At 44.5% G+C, this 24598-nt stretch overlaps 2 long non-coding RNA genes across 2 annotated transcripts; one reads left to right on the top strand and one right to left on the bottom strand.

Annotated features, from left to right (window-relative positions):
• Nucleotides 1-1780: 1780 nt before the first annotated feature.
• On the bottom strand, nucleotides 1781-4023 carry LOC123824940. The gene is made up of 4 exons (XR_006786782.1): nucleotides 3875-4023; nucleotides 3609-3740; nucleotides 3179-3388; nucleotides 1781-2848 (listed from the first exon to the last, which is right to left on the bottom strand). It is a non-coding gene; the product is annotated as an uncharacterized LOC123824940 (long non-coding RNA).
• On the top strand, nucleotides 3274-20132 carry LOC123824941. Its single transcript, XR_006786783.1, has 3 exons — nucleotides 3274-3395; nucleotides 8668-9318; nucleotides 19966-20132. It is a non-coding gene; the product is annotated as an uncharacterized LOC123824941 (long non-coding RNA).
• Nucleotides 20133-24598: the final 4466 nt, after the last annotated feature.

Below are 24598 nucleotides of genomic sequence, written 5' to 3' on the forward strand. Positions count from 1 at the left end.
GCTTGAATGTACTGGCACCAAGGACAATCAGATTAGCTTCCACTTGGAATATCTGCTGCTTGGACTGTTTGTGTCTTTTGGAGCCCGTCTGACTAAATTAAACTCCATGGAAACCAGTCATGGGTCAAGTATGAAAGACATACCCACCAGCCTTCAAGGAGCTGGTCTTGGTAGCAGATCTGCTCTTAGGAAAGAGATCGGATGGCCCTGTCACTCTCTAAAACCAAATAGCCTTTTCCGGCCGGTGTAGTAGTGAGAAAAGATAAGCCCAGACAAAATCCTTAGAAAAGCAGCATCAGAACAAGCTTTAAAAAATGGATGAACCTTGACTTCAGGAAGCAAGCACATTCAGAGAATTAAGCCAAGGCAAGCATTCACATATACAGTCAGCAAATATTTGATTGTTGACCATGTTCCAATAAACAAAATAGAACATCTTTCGCCGACGTGGAACTTATATTTTAATGAGGAGAAAGATAATAAAAGACACATGTAAATTATACAGAGTATTAGAAAGCACCAAGTGCAATGGAGAGTCAGAAGCTGCAGAAGGAAACTGGGGAGGGCTGGGGAGACTTCAGTTTCAATAGGGCAGTTCAGGAGGGCGTGTCCCCAAAGGTGACATTGCAGCAAAACTTGAAGGGAATGAGGAAGCAACCATATTCATAAACTAATATTGCATAACAAATTAACTCTAAATTTAGACACTTAAAACAACTGAGATTTATTCTCTCTCTCAGTTACCGAGGGTCAAGAATCTGGGAGCCGCTTAGCTGGGTGGCTCCAGCTCAGGGTGTCTCCGTCAAGCAGTTGGCTTAGGGCTGCCTCCTCTGCAGGCCAGCCCAGGTGGCTCCATGGCGGCTCGCGCCCACAGCTGTGGGCAGGAGGCCTCCGTGTCTTGCCATGTGGACCTTCCCACAGAGCCTCCTGACTGTCCTCAGGACAGGGCAGCTGGCTTCCCCCAGAGTGACCCAAGAGAGAGCAAATGAGGAAGGCGTGGCAGTGCCTTTTATGACGTAGTCTCTGAAGTCCCACACCACAACTCTGCTGTATTCTGTTTCTTAGAATTGAGTCGCTGAGTCTAGGGTTGCACTCCACCTCTTGATGGGAGAAGTATCGAAGAATCTGATGTATTTTTAAACGATGAATTTGAATCTGTTTTAAAGCTATGGCAGAGAAATATAATGATATTTGGAGGAAGGAGGGAAGAACACTGGCAGAGGGAACAGCCAAAGCAAAGGGCCTGAGGCAGGAACAGGGGAATTCAAGGAAGAAGAGTCCAGGGTGCATGGAGCCGGCGGGCAAGACAGGGAGGAACAGGGAAGGAGGTCAGAGAGGGCAGGTGTGCGGGTGAGCCCGTGCACCAGGTTGTGGAAGGCTTCGCTGTGCGCCGTTGTAAGTACTTTGAATGAGATGGGAAGACTTTGGAGGGTTTTTTTCCTTTTTTTTTTTTAAGCAGAATGTGATATGACCTGACTTATTTTTAAAAAGAAGACAGTTGCTTCTGCATGAGAATAGCCTGAGGAGGAGGGAGGGTGGAAGGGAGGAGACCATTTAGGAAGCTATTATAATAACCCAGGAGAGAACTCTGGCTTGTGTTCGAAGGTGGTAAAGGCGATTGTGTTCTGCATATACCTTGAAGACAGGCTTTTCCTGGACTGGATTTGGGTTTGAATTCCAAGTTTTTTGGCCTGAGGACCTGGAAGGATGGTGCTGGCATTGACCCAGACAGGGAAAACTGAAGGCCAGTCAAGGTGGAAGGGGGGGTTTTGGGGTTCCATTTGGGGCATGTTAACTCTGTGATGTCCACTAGATATTTAAGTGGAGGAGTTCGGTAGGCAGTTGAATGCATACGCCTGGCATTCAGGAATTCTGGAAGGAATACTTTCCTGTGGTCTGTTGGCGATGCTTGTTACAAAGTCAGGAAGGCTGGAGGAGCCGATACGTGCAGATGTGGCTACACCTGCCCAGTGGCAATCTGCTGCTGAGGCCTCCCAGGAAGCGCACAGCGAGAAGCGCAGCTGGGAGGGCTGAGCTTCTGCTCTGTCCTCAGAGCGGTGACCTAAGGACCATGTGTCCTTCACTCCTGCAGCACCGGCCATACAACACTCCCCAGGGCAACTCGGAAAAGATGTTCTGGGCGAGTGGCGTGTTCTGGCTTGTAGAATTTACAATTGCCATTTTTCAGAATTGAAAAAATGACAGAAAGACAATCAGTCATTAAGACTGCCAGCTTCTAGGTTCTCTTTTGGTCTCTCTCTGGTTCTGCCCCAAATGTGCCTTAGCACCCAGAAACGTGCATTCCTCTCCCAGTTCCTGACATTTCCTGAGACTCCCTTGGGGCCGGGGTGCAGGAATTTATTTTCAAGTGCTCAGTCTCGGGTCAACATTTCATCAGTTATTCCCAGGACTGCCAGCAATGCCTCTGAACCTGGCAAGGCCCCATCGAGCTGCCAACCCCTGCAACGTGCTGTGGTTGGGGGAGGCCGAGCTTCCTGGGCATTTTCCTCCTCCCCTACCCCTAAGCTGGACTTAGACCCAGGAGCCTGAGACACATGTCCTGAGTAAGATCAACTGATATGACAAGCTTGAATTGAGGATTTAGATTTAACTCCTTAGCTGATACCCAGTGCAGTCATTCTACTAACCGGGGTGGCGCTGTTATTTTGGCAAGGTTTTTAACAGCTCAGCTTAAGTGCAGTTAGCTGGAGCCAGGGGTAGGGGATGCAAGGAGTGGTCTCAGAGAGTGAGGATTTGCCCGGCACTCTGGAGGTCTCACCGGCGTAGGCCTCCACAACGCGGAGGGAGAGTCACCACTTCCACAGCAGTGACAGCAGCCGGCAGCAGGCTAGAGGAGACCAGACATTGACAGTGAGGGTTTCGCAGAAATGTAGTGACCTCCTGGTGTCTTGCTTTGGCTCCATCAAACACCTACCACTAAACAGGCCCCAGAGAGTGGATTATTTCTCTACAGCATGCAAAAGGGGGACGAGACAGAACTTAGTTTACATCCTGGCTTTGTCACCGGCTGTGTGACCTTGGCCAAGTAAACAACTTCCTGTGCCTCTGTGTCCTCACCTGGAGTGTGGGAATAAGCAGACCTACCTCAAAGGATGTCTTTCCTGGCACGCGGCGGGCCACTGATAAATGTTTTTCTCTTTGGTCTCTGGCTACTCACCTCACCTTCCATCTGTGGCTCTTCTCCTTCAGGGAGGCTGACCTGACGAATCCATGGGGAAAGGAAGGAGAAGAGCAGGGAACTCGGGGCTCTCAGGGAAAACAGAGTGAGGCCGTGTTGACTTCCAGCACTCAGTTTGCCGTGGTCTGAGCTGCTGCCAGCACACCTGGCTTCTCCCTGCAGCGCACAGCCCCAGTGTTTCTAGACGTCCTGAAAGGTGTGTATCACATGGTCACAAAAGCTCACCATCCTAATAGTTACCTGTCTTATCTCCTCTGTCATTCTACTTCTGCTCCACCCTCACCTGCAGCCACCAAAACTTCTGCGAAGTGCCTTGCTGCTGTGGGGTCCCTGAGGGGCATGGGGAGGCCCTGCCGAGGCGCTCCCCCAGCCAGTCAGCAGCCGGGGTTCAGGGCTGGATCTGCCTCACCTGTTCTGGTTCCACCTGCGTGTCTCAGGCCCCATTACTTCACCCCTGGTTCTCGCCCTGCACTTCCTGGTTGACACTTATGATTCCAGAAAGGATTAAAAGCTGCTTACAGGGCTCCAAAAATATAGCAAGCTGAAATAAATAAGAAAATAAGTGAGAAAAAGAAGCAAAAGGTTCACAGCATTTCTTGCCTTATTCAAACAGCTTGCTGGTAATGTGCAGGGAGGGGTGAAATCATTTTGACATTGTCCATACAGGTAACTTACCTGTTTCAGGATCAGATATGGTAACCTGTCCAAGACGCTTGGAGATGACTCTCAAAATGGCCCGACCCAGACACCTGGGACAGCAGTGGCGCTGCATGTGGGGACCTCGGCACCTGGGCGCAGCCTCACCAGGTGGCATTGGTCACACACTTGGCTTCTCTCACAGCAACTGCTGACCTAAAAAGTGAAGCAATAAGAGCCTGAACACCTGAGACCTGAGAGTCTGATAAATTAAAAGGCAGTTTGGCAGGAAGCCACCCCCCCGAATGCCCCAGATATTAACAAAAGGCGCCTTGTCGCACACAGCCACAGCATGCAGGTGGGGCCAGGGCTTCGGGCAGTGTTGACTTAGAAAGAACAAAAAGAAAACTTCTTTGGGGCTTTTTTTCCCCTAACCTACCTCACAGGGTTATTGAAAGGATTAAATAAATATAGAGAGAAAGGCCTGCTGAGATTTGGGCCCAGAGGCCATTCCAGGAGAAACATCTTCTCCTGAAGAGTGGCAGCAGGTGACCCCACATGGGCCTCCATGTGGTTTTGGTGGTGGATGCATCTCGTGTGCATTCCGTAACAAGCCCACGAGGTAAGTGCCGTGGCGCCCCATGCCCAGAGAGGGCGGGCAGCGCTCACCTCACCTGGCCAGGGAGAGGCAGAGCCGCGTGGGGAGCGCCGTGCTCCTCGCCTCTCCCGGGTGGGCCTGTCCACAGCATCCTTTCTCACGCACAGGGCGGCAGCCATGGCTATGTTCAATGTCAGTTTAGGGTCCCTCAGGGGTAAGCTAACCAACTCCCATTCACTCTTCAATTCTGCCCTTACATGTCGTTTCCCCAGAGAGACCTCCTACTCTAAATAAGCCCTGGCTCCCCACGCCACCCCCACCCCGTCATTTTCAGAGTGCCTGGTCCTTCCCACTCAGGGCACTCATCACGAGCACAGTTAGTTGTTCTCCCTTGAGACCACTTCTCTCCTACCCTTTGCTCTTTAAACCACCATGTCACCCTCTGCCCTTCCACTGTCATCAGTGACCTTCTAGATCTCCCATCTTCCAGCTCAGGTGTTGGCACCTGGCACTCAAGTCTCTTCTGGTTCAAGTCCTGCCTTCGTCTTGGGTGCTTTTAACCTCACACGCATGACCCAGCTGACATCTGGCCTTCTCCTCTCGAAGTCCTTCCTCTCCCGTCCACCTCAGCTGACCCCTCGCACCAACTCAGTCTGGACCAGCTGAGACCTAAAACCAGTCCTCCTGCAAAAGCAGGAGCTGGAGTGTCTTCTTCCATCTCACGTATTGCACCCTTCCTGCTGCAACGGTCCTTTACTCCCACCCGGACCCTTGGCTTGCACTGATCAACTCTTGAGACTCAGATCAAGTCTGTGCCTTCCCATCACACCCATCTGGCTTCACTGCTTCACTGCTTTACTCCGTGTCCCGGGCCTGTGAGTCCTTAGCAGAGCGCTGCTGGCGAACGGCATGCTGAGAACCTGTTGCTGTCAGCACACACCTGCATTCCCCAAACTGCAGGGCCCTCGGCAGCCCAGCCCCATTTTGCTCCTAGACCCACTTCCTACACAGTTATTTCAGCAGGTGACCCGCAGCCCAGGGAGCCCTTCCTCTGCCTGGTGTCAGCCTGGTGCTCCAGATCCCCGCTGGGACAGCGTGGTTCCTCAAGGGACGCAGCCATGGCAGCCGCTTAGCCAAGCATGCTCCACCGAGAATGCCCCTGCCTCGGGGTCCCAGGAGAGAGCTCTTTAGTTTGTTCCTGAGTTCTCATTCCCCAGAGCAGGGTGGCCCCAGTCACGGGCCTTCAAATCCTAGCCTCGGGCTGTGCCAACGGCCCTTCTCCCTGCAGGGAGACGTTGCCCGGACACTGGACCTGGGTCACCCTCCTCGGCTCCTGTCCCTTGTGAGGAGTTCATCCCGGAGGGCCCCAAGCATTTCTTGCTGGAGGCCTCAGTCAGAACCATCTCCCTCCATCAGCAGGGTATAGGGGAAGAAAGATAATTTTGCTTCTACCCTTCTGAGTTAAAACTCTGTAATGAAAGACAGATTAACAAGAGAGCAAACAGAAGTTGGTAAACTTCAGAACAAACAGAAGTTTACTAACATGGGTCCATGGGAGATACCCGGGGGAAATAGTAACCAGCTGAGGTGGCTGAGAGTTCAGGCTTCCACAGCATCTGAAAGGGAAAGAGCTGGGGGAGTGGCGGCCTCTTCGGCGAGAGTGAACGCTTTTCAGGAACAATAAACGGGCCCTGAGAACAGACTTCCATGAGGAAGTCTGCCGGGGTGTGGTGTGGACTTTCAGGCTCCTTCCCTGTGATGGGCGTCCATCCACTGCGGCGGGTGGAACACCCAGAAGGGGTTTATGATGGTTGGGTCCCTTCTGGAGGACCGGTCTTCAGGCAGATGAGGGGACTTCAGAGAAAGCCTCTCCTTGCGTTTGCTGGTTCTCAAGTGCCAGCTAAAAATAATCAGTAGGCCAGAGTGGCACATTTTGGGGTAGCATATTCTGCTACCCTTCAAAGGTTTAATGCAGCAGCTCAACTTTCTCCAGCAGCAGAGACAGCAGGGAGACGCCATGGACACTCAAGAGAGGTGCCAAGGAACCAAACCTGACACCCCACCTGCTGCACCATGTACACACACAGACTCTTACAGTTTAACTGGTTTATTCTCAGACTCTACAGTTCACAAAAGATTGAAGCTGGTTTACAAAGTACATATAATTCAGTCGTATAAAGTGAAATAACAAATACCATGCTAAAGCAGAATCCTGCCTGCATACCCCGCCCCCATTCCTTGATTTGAGATCTCTGAAGACCAGAACTCTGTGTTTTGCTGGACTTGCCCCTCCCTTACAGGAGAAGGATGCAGAAGGGGGAATGGAGGAAATGCAGAGTTAGTCTAACCGAAAGCCTCATGCATCTCTTCCCTGCACGGTCCTGGGACAGGAGGGTGTAGGTCCTGCCACAAGCCATTGAGTAATTGGCTGCCACAGGAGTTGAGAGTGGCCTGGGAGACTGATGTTTCTGCAGTCCAGGGACACAGGGGAAGGGGCCGGCTGCAGCCCCCAGCCTCCCAAGCCGTCAGCACCACTGCCTGTCCACACGGAGCCTGTGTCCACAGGTGCCTGCAGCCGCTGAGGGGCCCAGTGCCCCTAACCGGCTCCTGCTGGCTCAGCTAGGAGACTTGTCCAGGCAGACAATATAATGGCTCCAGCTAAGGGCACGCTCTGCCGATAGGCTGCGTGTGTGCCGATCAGACACGGCCATCTCACTAGTCAGGGGACAGAAAAACACAATCGGCTCCTATGTCTGATACACCTGACTGGCCGACTGTGCCATTTATGACTTCAACCAGGCGGACCAAAAGATGGAGAAAAGCATCTTGGAAATAATTGTACAACTTCACAGATTGTTAGCAAACCTGACTTCCCATTACCAACTCCAGAGTTGTAATATGTTTAATCTTCGACTATTACGCAAAAGAAAAATCTACCCTCAAATCTCTATACTCTTTGTAATTAGACCCATTGCTCTCAACATCCAAGAATTGTAAGATACCGATAAAAGGTATCCATTTAAAACGCGCATCATAAGTGGGCTAAATAGAGATATCACCCCAGTCAAAGAGAATGTGTGTGGGCTTCTCATCGGGTAAATTCTTAGAAGAGAGTCAGTAGCTGGCTGTTAGGTCACAGGTTCAACTCTCAAGTATTCCAAGGGATGCTAACGAATGTTAGACCAGAGTCCGCTGGGTCGAGCATAACTATTTGTACCCTCGGTGGGGGCAGCAGTGCAAGGGCTCACACCCCAAAGAGCGAGCAGAGTGGTCAGGAGGTCAGCGAGCAGTGCAGACCGGGGAGGCTGCGGGTGTGTGCACAGGCAGCGGGGTGTGTGAGGGAAGGGAAGGGAGAGGTCTGAGAATCTCAGCCCCGAGGAGGAGCAGCGTCGTCCTCCAGGGGGCGGGGGAGGGGCGTTGTGGAGAGAAGCAGCTACATCATTCACCGCACCCACAGGGGTGGCGGGGGTGGGGGGTGCCTCCCCACGGCAGTTGCTCCCTGTCTTCCCTAGGGCAGGATGAGTGCCCTCTTCCTCTCTATCTTCCCCTGGACAGTCCCCTGGTAATCCACAAGGGTGTGCTAAGAAGCAGAATCAGGGACCTGGTGGGCAGGAAGGATGATTGGGGCTTCAGCCTGACACACTGGGCTGCTTCCTGAGCAGGGGGAGACCTGGGCCCGACTCCCCACACAGCCGGGTCCCAATGCCGTGCTGACTCCACCCACAGACCTGGAGGAGGAGGTGGCTCAGGCCACATCGGAGAGATTTGACTTGATTGCTGGGAACATGTCTGTCTACATAGGGCAGGCCAACTAAGGACACAGGTGTCACAGGGGAAAGTGGGGGTGGACTCCCCTCCTGGAAGGCACTTAGAATGGGGCAATGGAGTCCTCCTGACATTTCCAGGTCGACTCTATGAGGACATCTTCCAGTTCCATGGAGGCTGCTCTGGGGTGTTTCCACGTTTTGGGGGACATGGGGCTTGGGAACGCTGAAGCTCATGCTCAGCGAGGAGCAGTGCACAGGGAAGCTGATGGGATGGGAAAGTGCCCTCCTCTTGGCCCCGGCCTGCAGAGGGAACCGTTTCTGTTTTTGTTTTTGATTTTGTATGAGCAGATGAGTTTCATTTCGGGTGTTATCTCGCTACCCCCGCCCGTAGATGCCAGTCCCAGCGGAGCCACTCTCCTCAGCTTTGCCTTAACTTGCTTTCATCTTTCTCGCATTTGCAACTTAAGGGATGTTTTCCCACGTGAAAGCCCTTACGTGGGATGCCAGCTGGGCAACGTCAACTATGAGGGAAAGCTGCCGCACTTTGGGGTCAGAAACCAGAACGCCCAAATCTCATCCATGCCCTGGGTGAGAACCAAGCAACTCGTCTCGTCTTTCCGTGCCCCCATTTCCTCGTCTGCGAAATGGAGTGAGACCGACGACTTTCTCTGTTGGCCTCCACCCAGAGGTCACCAAGAGAAGGAAGGCCGGCAGCAGGAGGGCCGGCAGGAGCCCACCTCCCAGAAGAGCACTTACGGGCCAGGAGAATTTGAAAGGCGGCCTGGGCCAATCCACGCTTGGACCTCAGTCTTGTCTGCTAATGATTCCAACTCATGTTAGGGAGGGAACGGAGGACGCTGGTCATGCCAATGGTGAGCAGGAAGGACCGGGGGCTCGGAAGGCATCCTGATGCCCACTCCACCGCTGACGCACAGGGGGCTGGACTTCCTGAGAACGCAGCTTGCTCTCATGGATCCTGCCTGACCTGACCTTCTTTCTACACACAAGGAAACTGAGGCCCAGAGAAACCTGTGCTCAGGTCAGGTCACGCAGCTAGTCCGTGAAAAAGCCAGCACAAAATGAAAACAGTCCAGAGGTCTTCTCCTGCATGGAGCAAGGTGGGTTTCGGGATGAGCCTGTAGAAGTGGAAAGATAGACCGAGGAGGCAGCCAGAGGGAGCTGGAAGTGGTGGGGGAACGCCCAGGGAAGACAAGGCCCTGGGAGAGAGATGACTCCACCGGTTCCCAGGAAGAGGGGCGCGTGAGGGCCCGTGAATAAAGGGGGTGGGAGTCTGGAAAGGGGTCCAGTCATCTGAAAGGGGGTTGGTGGCCAAATGTCCAACTTTCTTCACAGCAGCTCCGCCACTGGGGGAAAGCGCCAGGACGCCTTCCAAGTGAGGGCTCTTACGGGTGTGGGCCCCGGGAAATGGTCAGGGCCCGGGGCTCACTTTCTACAGGCAGACATGGGAGATATTGCAGGTTCAGTCCCAGACCCTGGCAATAAAGCACACTGTGATCTTTTTGCTGATGAAGGGTATTGCCTTCAATTTGTAAAAACTCAGCACTTGTGAAGTGCGACAGGGTGGAGCACGATGAAACAAGGGACACCCATATGTGGCACACATGCGTTCGCTGGGCCACTAAGTGCTACGCAGGTAAAGACTTCCCAGTATTGTAGCATAACTGTGTAAGCTTGAATTAAAGTTACTGCGAATTCAAGAATAGATCAAAAAACTAAATTTGATAAGTTGCTGTAGCAGAGCTAATGCCTCTTTTTTTAAAAGATTTTATTTATTTATCCCCAAAGAGAGAGGAAGGGAGGGAGAAAGGGAAAGAAACATCGATACATGGTTGCCTCTCGCACACCCCCTATTGGGGACCTGGTCTCCAACCCAGGCATGTGCCCTAACAGGGAACTGAACTGGCGACCCTTTGTTTCACAGTCTGGCGCTCAATCCACTGAACCACACCAACCAGGAGAGCTAATGTCCCCTAAGGCCAATGTTGTTCCTCCAGTTAAATGAATTAGTAGGTGGCCAGCTGTAATGTTGGCAGTTAGTCACACAGCTAAGTCTACTGGATGAATAAATAGGCAGACGGCTTCAATAATGACTAATATAGAATAAGTGGGGTGGGTGACTCTCAGGTGGGAAATAGGCTAAAGATTTGTTTTGTGGCAGAAACCAGTAACTACTGTTCTGCCCATAGGGGACTGCCCATTCTTAGATTTATTGACAGCTGTGTGGGATGTGTAAGTGAATGTGGTAGAAGGCCTAGTAGATTTGGTGATAGGAATATTAGAAATCAGGCCTGTCCTTTATCATTGTGAATGGCTACTATTTAAAAAAATTTTTTTTCTTGTTATTCTATTACCGTTGTCCCAATTTTTCCCCCTTTGCCCTCCTCTACCCAGCTACTATTTGTTTTGATGTAAATTGAATTAGTCATTGTTGGATAAAAATAAAAAGCACCTATTAGTTAGGTTTGGGATATAAAATGCTTGGAGATAGAATAACAAGTAATCCTATTATGGTTGGGTTAGTGACAGAAGCAAATAAATTTTTGTTCATTTTGTTTCTTAAGGGATATAATATTTCGGTGTTTTAATTGTTTAGTTCTGGAGGTGAAGGATAAAAGTGTTTTGAAATTTTTAATTGAAATACAATGAATGATACTGTAATTGATAAAATATAATCATGTTGATGTATCATGTTGATGTTGTGGCATATCATTAAGAAGAGGTTGAAACTCTGTCTTTAACTTAAAAGATTAATGCTATTTAGTTTTTTTTTAAGATTTTATTTATTTTTTTAGAGAGAGAGGAAGGGAGGGAGAGAAACATCAATGTGTGGTTGCCTCTCGCTCACTCCCTACTGGGGACCTGGCCTACAACTCAGGCATGTGCTCTGACAGGGAATTGAACTGGCAAGGCTTTGGTTTGCAGGCCCATGCTTAATCCACTGAGCCACACCAGCCAGGGCACTACTTAGTTTTTTAATGACTTCATATTACAGATGCTGATTATTCATTGAAATATTTTAGTAGAATCAATTTAAGGACAATAGGCATAAAGATATGATTCAACCAACAAATTTCTAATCATTGTCCATAGTAGTATAAGCCTGATGTTAGGGTTGTTTAATTAAAGCACCTGGAGTGATATTTATCTTTTAGCCTAGGGAGGGAATACATAGCTCATGAGTGCCAGCCATCTTTGGACTAATTTAGCATTCAGGTTATTACTTCTATAGGTAGAACTGCTTCATTATCAACTTCTAGTAGTCACAGTTCTGGCTTTTGATCAGTTGCAAAAGTTACATAAATCTTTGCAGTCTGTGTATACACAGCTTGAGTATCATTGGTGGCTATAGGTTTTTACAGTTCGGGAAAGTTATTGATTTCATCTATTATATAAAGAATTTGCAATGGTAGAGCAATTAAAATGAAGACAACAGGTAGATTAGTTCAAACTGTTTCCACATGGGCATCCGTTGCACTTGTGTGGGTTCGTTCAGTTGTTAATAGTAATGAAATAATGTGAAGGGCTAATGAATTAGGAAAACGATTCTTTGTCCATGATCATGAAAATGTAAAGAGTTTTCTGTAGTAAGTGATGTTGCATCTTGGTATCTTAGTTGGAATGGACATGCCATACAGATATAAAGGGTTCAAAACTATAATATTTTAACTTTTAAAAAGTGATGTAACTTTTACTCTCTCACTTACTGAGAAAGACATAGTTGTTATGACGTTGGCTTGAACCCACTTGGAGAAGGTTCCGTTTCCTCCTTTCTGATGTTAAATGTGCAGAAGTAGGTTCTTCAAATGCAGGATGCAGTGGGGGACATCCATGCAATCATCTGAGACTGGTGTTTTGAGATGGGCAGTGGTTAATTCTACTGCTGATGCTTCTTGTTTAGATGCCAATGCTTCTCAGTGTATAAAAACTCCTAATTCGTGCTTCCGCTGCTAATGAAATGAGTGCGCCTGTGGGTGAGACGGCATTGCATGTTGTGTTTGCAGCTTCATGGTCGGGTCCTGCTGTGGCATTCCTGAAAGGCCAAGGAAATGCTGCGGAAAGAGAGTTATATTACCGCCTACAAATATAATTGTAAAATAAGTTTTTGCTCAGGCAGAGTTGAGTGGTTGAGGCTATAAGCCTGAAAATAATGGAAAGCTGTGGACAACTCCTCCTACAACTGGCAAATACTGCTCTGTAGAAAAGACATAGTAAACATGGGTTACTATTGGGTTAGCCAATAAGTTTTTGATTTTTTTTTTCTGTTAAGATGGCTCTTGTTGCACTTAGCTGTCTTTAACTTCATTTGAAACAATTTTATTAGACTGTATTGTGACAGCTGGCATATCAGTGTGCATTAAAAAACCTATCAAAATTGGTGAATTTTTGTGTAGCCATTCTAATATTGAAGATGGAAGATAATAAGCAACATTTTCAGCATATTATGATTTATTATTTCAAGAAAGGTAGAAATACAACTAAAACACAAAAAAAGATTTGTGCAGTATATGGAGAAGTTGCTGTGACTGATCAAATGTGTCAAAAGTGAGCTGCAAATTTCAGACTTTCTATTTCTTTCTGATTCAGTCTTGGTAATCTGTATGTTTCTGTTAATTAGTTCGTAATAGCCTATGATTTATTATATTTCTTTGGTATCAGTTATAATGTGTCCCTTTTTATTTATAATTTTATTGATTTTTGTCCTTTTTTCCATGGTTAATCTAGCTTAAGTTTCGTCAACTTGTTTATCTTTTCAAAGAATCAACTTTTAGTTTGGGTAATTTTTCCTATTGTGTTCCTGTTCTCTAATTCGTTTCTGCTCTAATCTTTATTATTTCCTTCCTTCTAACCTTGGGCTCTGTTTGTTTTTCTTTTTCTAGTTCCTTAAAATGTGGAGTTGAATTGTTTATTGGGGACATTTCTTGCTTCTTAATGTAAGCATTTATTGTAATGAACTTCCCTCTTAGAACTGCTTTTACTATATCTCATAAGTTTGGGTAGCTGTGTTTCCATTAGCATTTGTCTTGAAATACTTTTTAAATTCCCCATTTAATTTCTTCTTTGATCCATTGGCTGTTCAGAACAGTACTATTTAATTTCCATTTATTTATGGATTTTCTTGTTTTCCTTGTACTGTTGATTTCTAGTTTCATACCATTGTGGTCAGTGAAGATACTGGTATGATTTCAGTCTTCTCGATTTTCCTAAGCGTTGTTTTGTGGCCTAACATATGGTCTGCCCGAGACAACGTTCCACGTGTACTTGAGAAGAGTGTGTATTCTGTTGTTGTCATCAGATAGAATGTTCTGCATGTGTCTGTTAGGTCCCTTTGATTGATAGGGTTGTTCAAATCTGCAGTTTTCTGGTCCTCTGTCCAGATGATCTGTCTATTGTTGAGAGAGAGGTATTAGAGTCCCTAACTATTATATTATTGCTGTTAATTTCTCCTTTTAGTTCTGTTAGTTTTCACTTTATGCATTTAGATGCTCTGATGTTGGGAGCATAAATATTTAAATTTTATATTTTCTTGAGGTATTGACCCCTTTATCAAACTCTTATCTCTTTTTTCATCAGTTTAAAGTATATATTTTTGATATAAGAATAGTTATCCCTGCCCCCGCTTTTGTTACTATTTGCCTGAGTATCTTCTTCTATGTCTTTACTGTCAGTCTGTGTGTGTCTTGTAGGTAGTATGTGATCGTATGTTTGAAAAGATCCATTCAGCTATTTTATGTATTTTGATTGAAGAACTTAATCTGCTAAAGTTTAAAGTAATTATTGAAAAGTAAGGACTTATTGCCATTTTGTTTGTATTCTTGAGCTTTATAAATCATCGTTCCTTGTTTCTTACCCTTCTGTCTTTGTGGATATGTTTTGATGTCTTGTATTAGTATGCTTTGGCTTCTTTATCGTGTCCTTTTTGTGTAATTACTATAGGTTTTTTCTCTGTGGTTCCTATGAGGCTTATATGAAATACCTTAAATTCATAAAATGCTACTTTAAAAATTTTTTTTATTTATTTTTAGAGAGAGGAGAATGGAGGGAGAGAGGGAGAGAAACATTGATGTGAGAAACATTGATTGGTTGCCTCTTTTATGTGCCCCAACTGGGGACTGAACCTGCAACCCAGGCATGTACCCTGACTGGAAATCAAACCCATGACCTTTTGCTTTTCAGGACAATGCCCAACCAACTGAGCCATGCTAGTCACAGCTAAAATTCTACTCTAAATTAATAACAACTTAACTAGAATTTATGCACTTTACATTTTTACTTCTCCCCCCTCACATTTTAGGTTATTAATGTTACAATTTATACATTTTTAAATACTGTATAACTAGTAACAGATGGTTATAGTTATGGTTATTTTGTACTATGCTTTTAAATTTTTTAAATTTAGAGTTGTAAGTTAATTTTGCACTACCATTATCATATTACAGAATCCAACTTTGACTATGTATTTACCATTACCAGTAAGTTTTACACTGCCTTATGTTTTTATGATGTTAATTAGCATTCTTTTATTTCCACTCAAAGAACTCCCTTTAGCATTTCTTGTAAGACAGATCTAGTGGTAATGAATTCCCTTAGGCAGTATTTTTTTTTTTTTTTCAGGAAAGTCCTCATACCTCCTTCATTTCTGAAGAACAGCTTCATTGACTATAGTAATCTTGGTTGACATTTTGTTTTCCTTCAATATTTTGAATATGTCCACCAATTCTCTTCTGGACTGAGAAGTTTCTTTTGAGAAATCTGCCTATATTCATATGGGGGTTCCTTTGTATATAATTTCTCTCTTTTACCTTAGTGCTTTAAAAATTTTTTTTTTTTGCCTTTGCCTTTTAACAATTTCATTGTGTGTCCCAATGTAGCGCTCTTTGGGTTCAACCTATTTGGAATCCTTTGGGCCTCTTGGATCTAGATGTCTATTTTTCTCTTCAGGCTTGGAAACTTTTAAACATATTTTCTGTTTCTTTCTTTCTCTCCTCCTTCTGAAATTCCCATAATGCAAATACTGCTTCTTTCCATTGTGCCCCATAAGTCCCACAGGGTTTCTTCACTTGTTTTCATTCTTTTTTCTTTATGCTCCTCTGACTGGATAATTTCAATTGTCCTACCTTCCAGGTCACTGGTTCTTTCTTCTGCATGGTCAAGTCTGATTTTGAAGCTCTCTATTGAATTCTTCAGTTATTGTATTTTTCAGCTATGAGATTTGTTTTTTCCAATGGTTTCTGTTTCTTTGTTGGACTTCTTGTTTTGTTCATACGTTGTTTTCCTAATTTTGTTTAGTTTATTGTGTGTTCTTATAGTTCACTAAACTTTTTTAAGAGGATTATTCTTCTTTGACAGTTCTTAGATTTCCATTTCTTTAGAATCAGTTATTAAATCTTTATTAGGTTCCTTTGGTGGTATCATATTTACCTGGTTTGTAAATGATCTTTGATTCCTTATGTTGACCCCTATGTATCTGAGTAAATGATCTCCTCTTCTAGACTCTGCAGATTCCCATTGGCAGAGACGGTTTTTCACCAGTCAGCTCAGTCCTGGGTTTCTGGACATGTCTGTTGAGAATGCCTTTGGGCAGGTGCGGTCTGCTATTACAGTCTGTTTTTGTATGAGGCAATTGTTTGAGCTCTGAGGCTTGAGGAGAGGGGTGTATGCCACTGGCTACAAATAGCTGGACAGCCCTGCTGGCTCGATTTTCTGCCCAAGCAAGCTGATAGGATGGGCTTCATAGTTGCTGGGATTCTAAGATGAGGCTTACTAGACATTTGGGACTGGGGACTAAACTCCAGTATGTGGGGCTATGAATTAGCTTCTCTGCCATGACTGGGCAGCAGGATGGGACCCAGGGACTTCATGGTTTGTTATTTAGGGGCCTGAATTGGGCAAGAGTGTGCATTAAATATCCTGGTCAGATGAGGTCACCAGTTTTGCCCTGAAGACAAAAAAAAACCCATAGGCTGTGCTTTCTCTCCAAGTTGCACTGTAAACAGGGCTGTTGGATGAGCAACAGTTTCCTGTGTGCTCTCATTCCCTGGTCAGGCAGGCTGACAGCTGTATTCAGCAATAAGAGGGCTATGAATTAGCTTTTCTGCCCACACAAGCAGGGAAAAGCAGCTCAAGGGCCACTAATTCTCTTTGTTTGTGGTTGGACACAAGCCAACTGTGTACCATGTTCCCTGGCCAAAGAGGGCCACTGACTTTGCTCACAGGGGGTGCAATAAGCTCTGTCTATCTTCCTCTCAGCTGGAGAGTTGCTGGGTTACACAGCTTCTGGGTGTTCTCTCCCACCTAGCTGAGGGCCATCTTCTGCAGTGGGTGAGGTTGTATGTCTGGTTCTAGCTTGGGTTAGCCTGGGAGGGCCTATTCCAGGCAACTCCCACATTTTCCCCAAACAGGCTTTCTGGTTGAACAGTGCCAGGAGCCATATCTGCAGCAGGTAGGACTATGGTTTAGCTCTTCTCCCTTGGGCATAGGCAGCCCAGGCTCTAGGTCTGATAGAACTCCTCATTTGGGAAGCCAGGTTAAGCAGACCTGCACCCTGCCAAATCCCCCATGTGCTACGGCCGGGCTCTGCAGATGAGCAAAGCCATAGTTTGGGACTACTACTTCAGTTCTGCAGGTAGGACCTTGGTCTACCAAGACCCAAGTACTGATTGTTGGAAGCCTCTCTCTGCTTTGTCTCAGTTGACTCCCAATGGTTGAGCCCCGTAGATTTCCTCTGCGATCCTCATTGGGTGAAACTATAGCAGGGGATTCCATGAAGCAACCCACAATGCTGGGGCGAGGGTGAATGTCACCCCTGGGCTGTCTCTTCACTGGAGGTACCATTGGCTCAGGGGATACCTCTTGGGATGGTGCTGCACCAGAGAGGCAAAGCAGTCAGTGTGTAGCTTTTCCTCTTACCCTTCTAACATGGTCTCTCTTGGTCTCTGTGGCATAGAGGGATACCTCAGCCTTACTCCCTTGTTCTAGGATTCTCTCAGCAGTGGTTGGTTCATTAATAGTTGTGAGTTGTTCTGGTGAGGGGGGGCAAAGTCAGTAATGACCTAGGTGGAGATCTTGGTGATGTCACTTCCTTTATTTTTTTTTTCTTTTTAAAGATTTTATTTATGTTTAGAGAGGGGAAGGGAGGGAGAAAGAGAGGGAGAGAAACATCAGTGTGTGGTTGCCTCCTGTAAACCCTCAACTGGGGACTTGGCCCCGCAACCCAGGCATGTGCCCTGACCAGGAATTGAACTGGTGACACTTTGGTTCACAGGCCAGCAATCAATCCACTGAGCCACACCAGCCAGGGCCCTTTTTTTACTTCATGAATAATCACTCATTCAGATAAACCCCTCTGACACCCCTGGTGGGAAGCCTCCTGATAATATAATAGGGGCAGGGGTGTCAAACTCATTTTCACCAGGGGCTACATCAGCCTCATGGTTGCCTTCAAAGTGCAGGATGTAATTTCAACTCCTTAACAGTTATGGAGTAGTTTCATTTACACAGTCCTAAAATTATTTCAGCCCTTTGAAGGCAACCACGAGGCTGATGTGGCCACCAGTGAAAATAAGTTTGACACCCCTGCAATAGGGAGAATAAAAATAGAGATTAAGGTACTTTTGTTTTATGTATAGGGAGAGTGAAAGTGGTACCTGAATTTTATATAAATAATTGCAATAACAATTATGATACAAATGACTTTATAACTATTATAGTTGTATTATAAACTATAATAGGTATTACTCAACCTATGTGAGCAATTGATGAATAGGCTGGTTTTTTGCAGTTGGGTTTGGTCAAGTCCTCCCCAATCTCCTACTATGGTATATAAAATAGCTGTAATTAGCAGCCTGTTTACATTAGTGGATGATGAGATTTGATATAAACTTGATAGTGGTGCAATGTTCTGTCATGGTGTTAAAGTCGGGCCAGATGCCAGTAGAACGGCAGCTTCTGTAAGTTTGGGCACCCAAGGGGAGAACAGGGCAGGTCCAGGTTTTATGATGAGAGCTATTGTAGTTGGCCAGAATGCATTGGATTCATAATAGTAGCCATTATTATTTTAATCCTCGCCTGAGGACACACTCCTTGATTTAGAAAGAGAGGAAGGAACGGATGGATGGAGCGAAGGGTGTGGGGGAGACAGACAGACATTGGTGTGAGAGAGAAACATCGACTGGCCGCCTCCCGTACATGCCCTGCCCAGGGAGCAAACCCGCAACCTAGGCCTGTGCCCTGCCTGGGAATCAAACCTGCAGCCCTCTGGTGTGCGGGGCGACACTCAGCCGAGGGAGCCACCTGGCCAGGGCAACACCAGCTGTTACTGAAAGTACAGATCTGGTGGCTTGAGTAACATGTTTAGTGAATGCTCTTGTGGCTTGTGGGTCGAACTTGTTAAACGTGGAATAACGGCTAATACGTTTACTTCAAAGCTGGTTCAGATCATTAATCACTGTGAGTTTAATGTGAAAATCATAGTTCCTGAAATGATTGATAGTGGCAGAAAAATAAGGAGATTTATTGGCACAGGAAGAATATAAACCAGCGCTTTGGGGATATGGGTCTGGTAGCGTACAAAGCCGACCTGACTACAGAGTGTGGTACAATGCGGTACCACAGACTCTTTTTTAAATTCTTAAGAACAGGTTCTATCCCTATAATGCTAGAAACACGAGGATTGAAACATCTATAATTTACTCTATCAAAGTAACTCTTTTAAGACATTTCTTTTGTGTGTGGTGAGATGATTGGTAGAATAAACGATACATGTCATATGCAAAGGGCTAGTGTTCAAATTAGGAAAATTCCTCATGGAAGATGTGTAAATTCACAGAAGAGGCTGATTCTTGAGTAAAGTTTTGATGACAAAATGGACTATAGTTCTACTATATGGAGGGTACAAAGTGCTCCTGGGAATAACACTGTTGTAATAATGATGGCGATCACGTCAGCACGTTCTGCTAAGAAGCACAGGGCCAGTGGGCCTACTGCGCACACAGTGTGGCAGCTAAAAACGAGTTGTGCTCCTCCTCCTGCTGGGTCCAGTGGAGCTCAGCTGGTTTCTGGTAAGTCTGAGATAAATTGTTACATGGCGAGGGGTCAAGGTGGAAAAATTAGCCGTAAGTATTCTTGATGGTGACTACTGTTGAGGTGAATTTATTCACAGAATTTATAATAGAATGATTGCTAGTGTTACTGCGTATGAAATTGTGCTACTGCGTGTACAGACACAATCATATTTTGAATTTAAAGCTCAACCCGACCAAAGAACAGTGCACCCTAGTTTACGCTTGATTAATGGATATGATATGGGTAATGGAATTCATAGTGTCAGGGCCACAGTGAGGGCTAGGATTGGTGCAGTAATAAACATCTTGAGGGTATTAATGGTTATAATGGTTCTTTAATAGCTTGGTGGCATCGACAGTGGGTTGGAGCAGGCTTTGGTCCTTTATGGAGTTGAATATAGCCTAGTACTTCTCATTCAATTGGTGATATATAGTAATAAAGAATGTCATAATGAGTAAAATGGGAATAATTAAAAGAAAGTTAACTATAAACATTGTTAAGGAGAAAAGTTGAACCTCTGATTATAAAGTTTTAAGTTTTATGCTATTACCAAGCTCTGATATTCTACAAACCCTATTCTTGGGCAGGGTTGGTATAGGTTAATTAGATTAAGATTATATCATCTATTAATTTGAAGGTGCTTTTGTAAAGTAGCATTATTTTTCTTGTTCTTTTCATACTAGGATAAAGAAGAAACAGAAACCGACCTAGATTACTGTGGTCCAAACTCAGGTCTCGAAAAACTTTAGTCACTGAACAAAGGAACCATTAGTAGTAGTTACACCCCTGGATGTCCTGATCCAACATCGGGGCCATAAACTCTATTGCTGATACAAACTCTGGAGTAGGACTGCCCTGCTACCTCTCAGGTAACGTGTCAGGCTTTGTCGAGGAGGACGGTGGATAGGCTGTATTAGCAAGATTAGTGAGGTTTATTGGGGTTTATGTAGAGTGATGTAAAGCACCATCAAGTTCTTTGAGTCTCAGGCATTTGCTAGTAGTACTCTGGTAAGTGATTTTGTTACAGTAACTATTTGGGTTTAGGACTAAAGCATAGTGGGGCATCTAATCCCAGTCTGACTCTCAGCTATCAGGGAAGCAAGAATAACCGTCACTCTCATCATTTTTTTTAGCCATAGCTTTTTACAGCCTAATTAAAACTTTGTGATGAAAATCTTTGACGCACTTTATGCTAAAAATCTTAGTTGGTTAATTGGATGACTGGAGGCTGGTGCAAAATAGACAACCCTTATTAGGTTTAACTTAGTCAAACCAGTTCACAGCTTAATTTTTATCACTGCTGTTTCTGGTGGGGGTGCCGTTAGGGAAAGTGTAATGGGCTATTTGCTAACACGCTTGATGCCTGCTCCTTTCAGTCACTGGAGATGTAAAGGCCGTTCTCACTGGGATGCAGACCCTTGCATGTGTAATTAAGAATTAACAACAGGGCTGGACCAAACCTGTGTTTGTGGAATGAGGAAACTCATGTAGGCATTTCAGTGCCTCTATTTATGAAGCTACATTAACAAATACATTAGGGGCTTCCCATCCATTGAAATGGGACTTGAAATTGCACGTGAGTTGTTAGTGGAAGTATTTTCAACTACTGGGGAATAAGTTTTTCTAAACCATAGATTTCAATGTGACGATTTTAGTGTTACAAATTTTTATTTGGTGAAGGATCTTGGCTAAAATATGTCTCAGTTTAATTTGTAACTTACATACTTAGAGTGGAGTAAGCTTTTATGTACTGTTATACTTTAATCTTGTTTTGGGCATTTGCCAAGGTTGTTAACAAATATATACAGTTTAAGGTCTACGGGGGGTAAGGGAGGTTTGCTAAGTTAGTTTTTATTTGGTAAACATACATGTACATGTACCATAGTTCCCCTTATCCATGACTTTGCTTTCTGTGCTTTGTTACCTATGGTCAACTGAAGATATTAAGTGGGAAATTCCTGAAATGGACAATTTTTGTTTTAGGTTGCGTGCTATTCTGAGGAATGTGGAAAAATCTCACACTGTCCCACCACATCCCATCCAGGACTTGACTCCGCCCTCTGTTCAGCACATCCATGCTGTGTTATCTGCTCAGCCATAAGTCACACAGCAGCCGTCTCGATGACCAGAATGGCTCGTAGTGTCATGGTGCCTCGTTCAATATTTTATTTAATAAAAGTACCAAAGTCATTTATAACTTTTCACAGTATATTTTGTAATTGTTCTATTATTGTTGTTGTTGTTAATCTCTTACAGTGTTTAATTTATAAATTAAACTTTATCATAGACACGTACGTGTAGGAAAAACATCATATATATAGGGTTCAGTACTATCTGCAATTTCAGGCGTCTGCAGGGGTCTTGGACCGTATCGCCCCCAGATAAGGGGGACTACTACACATGTAAAATTCCCTTACGTGCTATAAGCATTGACTAAGACCTCTTGGCTGATGTTAGTAAAGGTAAGTATCGTTCAACAGCAGCCTAATTGCAGGTTGCTTGACTGTGTTAAGGTTTCAGATAGCTATAGGTGAGTCACAGCATCTCCCCCTAATTACAAGATACCAAATGTATAATTCAGCTATGTGTGAGTATGGGCTTAGTCCATCAAAATGTCTTATTTAAAAGGACAGAGTGGGTGATTTTAAATGAGATGGTCATGAAGAAAGAACCAGACACCAGATACAGTTCAACTCTAGAAAACCCCACGTTATGAGCCTGGAGCGAGAAGGGGACACATTTGTAAGACGCGTCGCTGGTTTCCTGCAGCTGGGGACTAAGGAAAGTCACCTAAGCTTGGTGACTGAGAGCTGGCAGGATGTAACAGGGTATGTACAATCAGTAACAAAGAGCATCATGTTCTCTGTGTGGGGGTCAAACACATGGTGAAAGGAGACTAAATTTTGGGTGATCAGTGCACAGTGCAATATACAGGTGCTATATTATATTGGACACTTGAAATTTACATAATCTTATTAACCAAGGTTACCCTGATAAATTTAATTTAAAATATTGACCCACAGAATCACAAACAAGTAAGTGCTTGTTATTCTAGGTCACAAAAATATGTTCTATGTAGTGTCAATTATATCTATGGGTTTACAAATAGTCATGTGGAAGAGAATTTTATGCACAATGAACCATCCTGTTATGTAATCGTAGTTTGATGTGCTTATATACATGGAGTAAATAGTTAATATATGATTGTACATATTATGTGTCACATAAATCAAGCACGTAGGTGCTAATACACTGCAATGGGGTAGGCAACTTAATACATGTATTACATAGTAATGGAATAGTCTCGAATGTTTTTTAATTTTTAAGAGTTTATTTACTTTTAGAGAGAGGAGAAAGGACGGAGAAAGAGGGAGAGAAACATCAGTGTGAGGTTGCCTCTCGTGCACCCCCTACTGGGGACCTGGCCCACAATGCAGGGATGTGCCCTGACTGGGAATCGTACCAGTGACTCTGGTTCGCAGGCTGGCACGTAATCCACTGAGCCACACTAGCCAGAGCTCATTTGTTTTTAATATTGACATAGCATGTGACAATGTTTCTCTGTTCACGAGCAACTTTCAGGAAATAGTTTAAGTACAATTTCAGCTTTGGTTGCTGATGATGGCACTGGAGCTTCTTCCTTGATGACCTAGGGAGGTTTTTTACCTTTCCTGATTTACAAGACCAGAGTAATAAATATGCTATGAAGACTCTTCACTTTAGATTATAATTTTTAACTTATTAATTTGAGAGAGGGAGAAACATTGATTTGTTGTTCCACTTATTTATGCATTCATTGGTTGCTTCTTGTGTGTGCCCTGACCTGGGATTGAACCTGCTATCTTGGCATATCAGGACGGCCTAGATTATTTTCACTTAAGCTTGTGAGTGGCGTAAGGACAAGAATTAGAAAATATAAGACTGATGGTAGTTGGCCAATGATAATAAATGGGTTGTCAACTGGTTGTCTTCCAATTCATGTTAATGGTAGCAGGTCTGCTACGAGTAATCAGAATAAGCAATGGATGAGGAGTCAGAATATTATGCTTTGTGGTTTGGATGTAAGAGGTATTGGGATAATTGCTAGAATTAGAATAGAGATAATTAGAGCTAATATGCCACCTAATGTATTGGAGATGGATCACAAGATTGCATATGCAAATAGGAAGTTTCACTCTGGTCTAATGTGTGGTGGAGTATTAGGAGGATTAGCTGTGTGCAACTGCCTGGATCTCCTAGAAGAATGAGTGACAACAGGATTAGTATAGCTAAGTGCAGAATTAAAAGTCCTAGAATATTCCCAATTGCACAGTAGGGGTGAAATGGAATTTTGTCTGTCAGATGAAATTCCTGATGAATTATTTTATCTTGTTTCATAAAGAAATAGTAGGTGAATAATTATTAGGCCTGAAATAACAAATGGGAGAATGGAGTAGAAGATGGAAGCATCAGGTGAGTGTAGCTGTCAACTGAGACTCCTCCTCAGGTCCATCTGGCTGGACTAGTGCCCATGTAGAGAAAGGCTCAGAGATTTCTGATAACTGTGGCTGCTCAGAAGACTTTGGGCTAGAATCTACTCTTATAAATGCTACAGCTATTACTGTGAATAAGATGATGCCAGTATTTCATGTTTCTAGGGAGGTGTAAGATCCGTAACATAGGCCTCGCCCTACTTGAATGAATAAGCAAATCAAGACAACAGACACTCCACTGGTGTGTGCATGTTGAATGATTCATTTGGAGTTCATGTCTCAGCAGATGTGGGTTACAGAGCAGGAGGTGATTATTATATGTGCTGTATAAGTGTATTTGTAAAATCAAGCAGATTCCTAAAAGGGAGTCAAAATTTCATCATGATGAAATATTTAATGGGGCTGGTAAATCTATGAATGTCACTAATAGTTTTAATTAGTGGGTGGGATTTATAGGTGTTGGTCATTAGTATTCTTATAGTTGAAATATAATTATTTTCATGACATCACTAGTTGATTAAATTCCATGTGAGAATAACATGTTGTATTTATTTTAACTATGTAAGTTTTGTAAGTTTTTCTTCAAGACTGTCATTTACAGTGGTTTAGGGTTGGCTGTAAGTAGAATTGGTTACGGTATTATAATAAATTTTGGTGGGTCTTTTTTTAGGTGGATTAGTTTTTAAGTTTATTTGGGGCGTAATGTTTGTAGTTTTTGGTTACACAACAGCTATGACTACTGAGGAATATCCTGAATTTTGAGTTTCTAATATAACTGGACTATTTCATTTGGGGTTGTTGACAGAGGCTACATTTTACGTATTTTGAAGAATGAGGGGTTGAA

This window comes from Phyllostomus hastatus, unplaced genomic scaffold (assembly GCF_019186645.2).
Source record: "Phyllostomus hastatus isolate PE091 unplaced genomic scaffold, TTU_PhHast_1.1 phas_contig_58, whole genome shotgun sequence".
Classification (NCBI taxonomy): domain Eukaryota; kingdom Metazoa; phylum Chordata; class Mammalia; order Chiroptera; family Phyllostomidae; genus Phyllostomus; species Phyllostomus hastatus.